This window comes from Haematobia irritans, chromosome 4, assembly GCF_050003625.1.
Source record: "Haematobia irritans isolate KBUSLIRL chromosome 4, ASM5000362v1, whole genome shotgun sequence".
Classification (NCBI taxonomy): Eukaryota; Metazoa; Arthropoda; class Insecta; order Diptera; family Muscidae; genus Haematobia; species Haematobia irritans.
In genome coordinates this window covers 194,588,694-194,594,693 of record NC_134400.1, presented here as the reverse complement: position 1 = coordinate 194,594,693, position 6,000 = coordinate 194,588,694, and the positions used below count along the sequence as shown (strand labels likewise).

Here is a 6,000-nt window from a genome sequence, read left to right as displayed (position 1 = left end):
TCGATCTTTTTTTTCGTATGGACTTGCATACAATTTAGAAGACGGTGTTAGGAGTTTTTAAGATACCTTGCCATTGGCAAGGTACCTTGCTACCGCAACTTAAGTAATTCGATTGTGGTAGTGTTTAGAAGAAGATTCTACGCAATCCTTGGTGGAGGGTACATAAGCTTCGGCCTGCCTGAACTTACGGCCGTATATACTTGTTTCTTCTATAAGAGGGTGTAATTTCGTAAATTGAAGTTATTAAGTATACTAGGGGATTACACTTATTCCTTGTTTTTTCTTAGTTCATTCTTCCTATGGTTAGGTTAGGTGGCAGCCTGATGTATCAGGCTCACTTAGACTATTCAGTCCATTGTGATACCACATTGGTGAACTTCTCTCTTATCACTGAGTGCTGCCCGATTCCATGTTAAGCTCAATGACAAGGGACCTCATTTTTATAGCCGAGTCCGAACGGCGTTCCACATTGCAGTGAAACCACTTAGAGAAGCTTTGAAACCCTCAGAAATGTCACCAGCATTACTGAGGCGGGATAATCCACCGCTGAAATATTTTTTGGTGTTCGGTCGAAGCAGGAATCGAACCCACGACCTTGTGTATGCAAGGCGGACATGCTAAACATTGCACCACGGACATGCTAACCATTGCATCATGTATGAACATACATACTCTGAATATCATCTCCATTATTAATTTTTGAAAAAATCGAAAACTCGAAAAGTAAAGTTTTCCAAATTTTGATGAGCGATTGAAAAGTCGACTAATCAACGTAATTAAGAAAAAGTGAACTCTCTATTTCACTAAAGCCAATATAACTTTATTTTAGTTCATGGAATTATTATGTTTGGAAAAAGTTTCCTTTACTCTAATATTTTGTTGTGTACGGTAGATAAATTAACTAAAAAACGGGGAAAAATTATACATAAATTAAGCATAAAGATTAACTAAATTCGTGACTTCCACAAAATAGATCATTATTTCTTTAAAATTGTAAATTTTACTACAAATGCGTTCATCATGAACTTTGTATGTCACTAAAGACATTCTTGCAATTTTGAACTTCAATTTTTTCCTTCAAACTATAAATTTTTCTTTAACAAGTGAAAAAATTTAATTATGTCTAAAAAATTTTCTTGACTTTGTCGAAACATGTTTACTTATTTTTATGACATGGACGTAATGCCAGCGTTTGTAATACTGTTTAGTTAAAATTTTCTACAAATATTCAAAATTTTCTAAAAATATTCAAACTTTTCTAAAATTAACCGAAAGTTTTCTTCCTGGTGGGTTCACTGTTTTTTCGGTGTGTGTCATAAATTTTGCGCATTTTAATATGTTTTAATATTATTATATTGTGTAAAAATGCTCTCTTTGAGGCATGTAAAATTGCCTGCTTGTAGAAGCGAAACGTGCATGACTATCGGATCTTCGAAAAGCGCTTATAATTGCAGTGTAAATGAGAAGGCATCTAAGATTCCGCTGCTGGGAAGCTTACATTTATTGTGTGCAGGCTCATATAATTACATGTGCTTCAACTTTTTTCAAATCAAAGAATATAACCAAGAATTAAGCGGCGTTTTCATTGTGTGTAGGCCTTATGCCCATTTTCATGAAGCTCCGTTAGTGCTACGTTAGCTAACGAACTTTTAAACCATGATATCTACTAGGGCTGTCGTTCGGGATCGATTTTTAAAAATCCCGGGATTCGGGATTTCAAAATATTGAATCCCGGGATCCCGGGATTTTTCGAGATTTTTTTCGGGATCCCGAAATTTTCGGGATTCTTTAAATATTTTAATTAATAACAATTTACAGCGCCAAAAAATTGTTGTACATTAAACCAATTTATTTAATTAATTCAATTTTATTAACAACAAAAGAACATAAGAGTAAATTTAAAAGCAATTTTAAATTGCAATCATACTTAGCGAAAAAAAAAAATAAATGAAAAAAGCCATTTCTTATCGCAATCTTACTCAGCAAACATTTTAAGGATTAGGTTAGATTAGGCGTATTTTCGTATACTTGTGATAATCCTTTTGTACTTCGATTTAAGTAAAAATATCGCAACATCCAAATTTTTGTCAGATAATCGCGATCTTGTCATATTTTCGACGGACCTTTTATCATTGCTTTTTATTTTATGTGGCACGAATTCCATTTCACATGAACTCATTATTCAAAGGTCCTTCTCGTTTATTTCGATTTTTGATGAAATTGTGCTCTTTAGTATACCTCATGTATAATAAATTCTTACTCAAGATGTTTATTAACTCAATTTGTCGGTTATGAAATCTAAGGGCCGTTTACACTGAGTGAAGACTCCAATTTATTAATAAACAATCTTAAAAAACCACAATTTTATCACATTGGTATTATTTTTTCGGGATCCCGAAAAATCCCGGGATTCAAAATAAAAAATCCCGGGATTCGGGATAAATCCCGTCCCGAAAATCCCGGGATTTCGGGACGGGATTTATCCCGAGTGACAGCCCTAATATCTACATATCTGTCATCTTGCGTATATATTCCATATGCCAGTTAGAAGCTTAACTGCTGAAAATTTTTCAGTTAAAGTTAACCGGAGAAATGATATTTCTATTTTTCTTTCTGTTAACTGCCAGTTAAAGCCTAACGGAGCTACATGAAAATGGCCGTTAATGTCTTAATTTTAAACAAACCGATTTTTTTGAAATAAATACCAAAAACTAAAGGTTAAGGTTAAAATCTCTGATTTGCGATAAAGTACAAAATTAGTAACTTTCAACAATATTGAGTTTATCATCACTGACGGATGATAGTGGAAAAATATCTAAGTGTGCGTGCGTATGTGTTTGCCCATATGAAATACCGAAATTGAATGTTTGTTGTTGTCGTTAAAGCAGTTTATTTTATGGTTCTTCTACTCTATTCTCTTTACGTTTACTTTCTGCTGCGACACTAGCGCGCGCTATTTGGTTGTGTTGATTGTTTGTCACCGGCTATGTGTCCAAACGTTGTTCTTTGATTTTCTCCTAAACGAGTTTCAGTTCAGCCAGTCTTCGGTCGTGTGTCGTTGGGAGTGGTTGTGCTTTTCTCTCAAATTAGTTAACGTCGTTTCTTCAAAAGCATTTTCGTTTTACGTTTTAAATTTTATTTTAAACTTTAACCCTTTCGTCAGTGTTTAACAAAAAAAAAGAACATTTTAGAAGGTGAGTGCTGATAATTAGACCAAAATATTTGATTGAATTATTAGTAAAAGTTCAAATAAACTTTTATAGAATTCAATAAAAATTGAAAACTTTCTCTTTTTTTGTGGATTACCAGAAAAGAGAATCTGCTTTTTGTGGAAATCTTTTATGTCTGCATTTCTTATCTACAATATGTAATGGTGCATTGTTGTTGCTTTTCCTCTTTGGTTAAATGCAAAGAGAAGTCCAAAGAGCATTTTACGAACTACTAACACTAGACCTTGTGAACCTACCTTAAAATTTGTATCGTATGACGACAGGTATTGGCGTATGTATATATCGTTTTGAATATGCCTATTTTATCTAGTTTCTTTTATTCATAGTTTTTCTTTTAACGAATTTCACTTCGTATGAAGGGTTGCCATGTTAGTTTTGGGGGAAAAATGCAATTAAGTGGAAATAAAAATTGGCATTCGACCTTAAAAATCAGCATTAAGATGAAATTTACCAAGTTTGAAATCATAGATTTAATTATATCATGATGGGAAATAATACAAAGCAGAAATTTAAAATGTTAGATAACGGGGTACACAGAAAAAAATTTCCGTTGGTTAAACTAACGCTAAATTTAATTTATTTTTATTGGAAATAAAAATATTTTTATGAACTAAACGTGAGTATAAAGTTCAATGACCGTACACATAAGTTCAATATGAAAAAAACAAATGAAAATTTTCGTACGATTCCCAAAAATAGTAAGAATGAACTATTGTATGGTTAAAATGTTCATGATTTGGCGCCAATAAAAATTCTTCTTTATTTTTAGTTAATTTTTTCTTCTATGAGATGATGTAATTTCGTGAACTACATTTAAAAAGTACAACAGGGCATTAAAAGTTCCTGGTTTTAACAAGGCTTTGTGGAAATCTCAAAATGTAGAGTAAAATTTAGTTCAATTTTCGTGCGTGGTAGTTCATTCTTCCTATAAAACAGTTCACTTTTTTTTCGGTGTATAAGAAAGTGAGAAAAAACAAGTATATACGGCCGTAAGTTCGGCCAGGCCGAATCTTATGTACCCTCCACCATGGATTGCGTAGGAACTTCTACTAAAGGCTGTCATCCACAATCGAATTACTTGGGTTGCGATAACACTTGCCGGTGGCAAGGTATCGTAAAACTTTTTAACACTGTCTTCTAAATTGTAAGTTAGCCCATACGGGGTATATATTAAACAAAAAAAAAGGCCGATTAAATACGTATATAATCTAGTTTGACAAAATTTTCTATAGAAATAAAATTTTGACAAAATTTTCTATAGAAATGAAACCTTGACAAAATTTTCTATAGACATAAAATTTTGACAAAATTTTCTATAGAAATAAAAATTTGACAAAATTTTCTATAGAAATAAAAACTTGACAAAATTTTCTATAGAAATAAAATGTTAACAAAATTTTCTATGGAAGTAAAATGTTGACAAAATTTTCTATAGCAATACAATTTTGACAAAAATTTCTATAGAAATAAAATGTTGGCAAAATTTTGTATAGAAATGAAATTTTGACAAAATCTTCTATGGAAATAAAATTTTGACAAACATTTGTATAGAAATAAACTTTTGACAAAACTTTCTATAGAAATGAAATTTTGACAAAACTTTCTATAGTAATAAAATTTGACAAAATTTTCTATGGAAATAAAGTTTTGGTAGATTGTTTTTGGCGATATGGACCAATTTTTGTGTAATAAGTCATCGGCTATATATAACTAAAGACCGATATGGACCAATTTTTACATGGCTGTTAGAGGCCATATATTGACAAAATGTACCAAATTTCAACCGTATCGGATGACTTTTGCTCCTCCAAGAGGTTCCGGACGTCAAATCTGGGGACGGTTTATATGGGAACTATATATAATTATGGACCGATATGGACCAATTTTTGCATGGTTGTTAGAGACCATATACTAACACCATGTACCAAATTTCAACTGGATCGGATGAATTTTGCTCTTCCAAGAGGCTCCGGAGGTCAAATCTGGGGATCGGTTTATATGGGGACTATATATAATTATGGACCGATATGGACCAATTTTTGCATGGTTATTAGAGGCCGTAAACTAACATCAGGTACCAAATTTCAACCGGATCGGATGAATTTTGCCCCTCCAAGTGGCTCCGGAGGTCAAATCTGGGGATCGGTTTATATGGGGGCTATATATAATTATGGACCGATATGGACCAATTTTTGCATGGTTGTTAAAAACCGTATACTAAGACCACGTACTAAATTTCAACCGGATCGGATGAATTTTGCTCCTCCAAGAGGCTCCGGTGGACAAATCTGGGGATCGGTTTATATGGGAGCTATATATAATTATGGACCGATATGGACCAAGTTTTGCATGGTTATTAGAGGTCGTATACTAACATCAGGTACCAAATTTCAACCGGATCGGATGAATTTTGCCCCTCCAAAAGTCTCCGGAGGTCAAATCTGGGGATCTGTTTATATGGGGGCTATATATATTTATGGACCGATATGGACCAATTTTTGCATGGTTGTTAGAGACCGTATACTAAGACCACGTACCAAATTTCAACCGGATCGGATGAATTTTGCTGCTCCGGGAGGCTCCCCAAACCAAATTTGGGGATCGGTTTATATGGGGGCTATACGTAAACGTGGTCCGATATGGCCCATTTTCAATACCATCCAACCTACATCAATAACAACTACTTGTGCCAAGTTTCAAGTCGATAGCTTGTTTCGTTCGGAAGTTAGCGTGATTTCCACAGACGGACGGACAGCCGGACAGACGAACA

At 33.6% G+C, this 6,000-nt stretch overlaps 1 protein-coding gene across 1 annotated transcript in view; it reads left to right on the top strand.

The window, feature by feature from the left end:
• Window positions 1-3,035: 3,035 nt before the first annotated feature.
• Idh (isocitrate dehydrogenase [NADP] cytoplasmic) overlaps window positions 3,036-6,000 on the top strand; it is a 41,021-nt gene continuing 38,056 nt past the window's right edge. The window contains exon 1 of the mRNA XM_075305806.1: window positions 3,036-3,194. The gene's annotated coding sequence lies outside the window, so the exon portion shown is untranslated. The remainder of the gene's footprint in view (window positions 3,195-6,000) is intronic.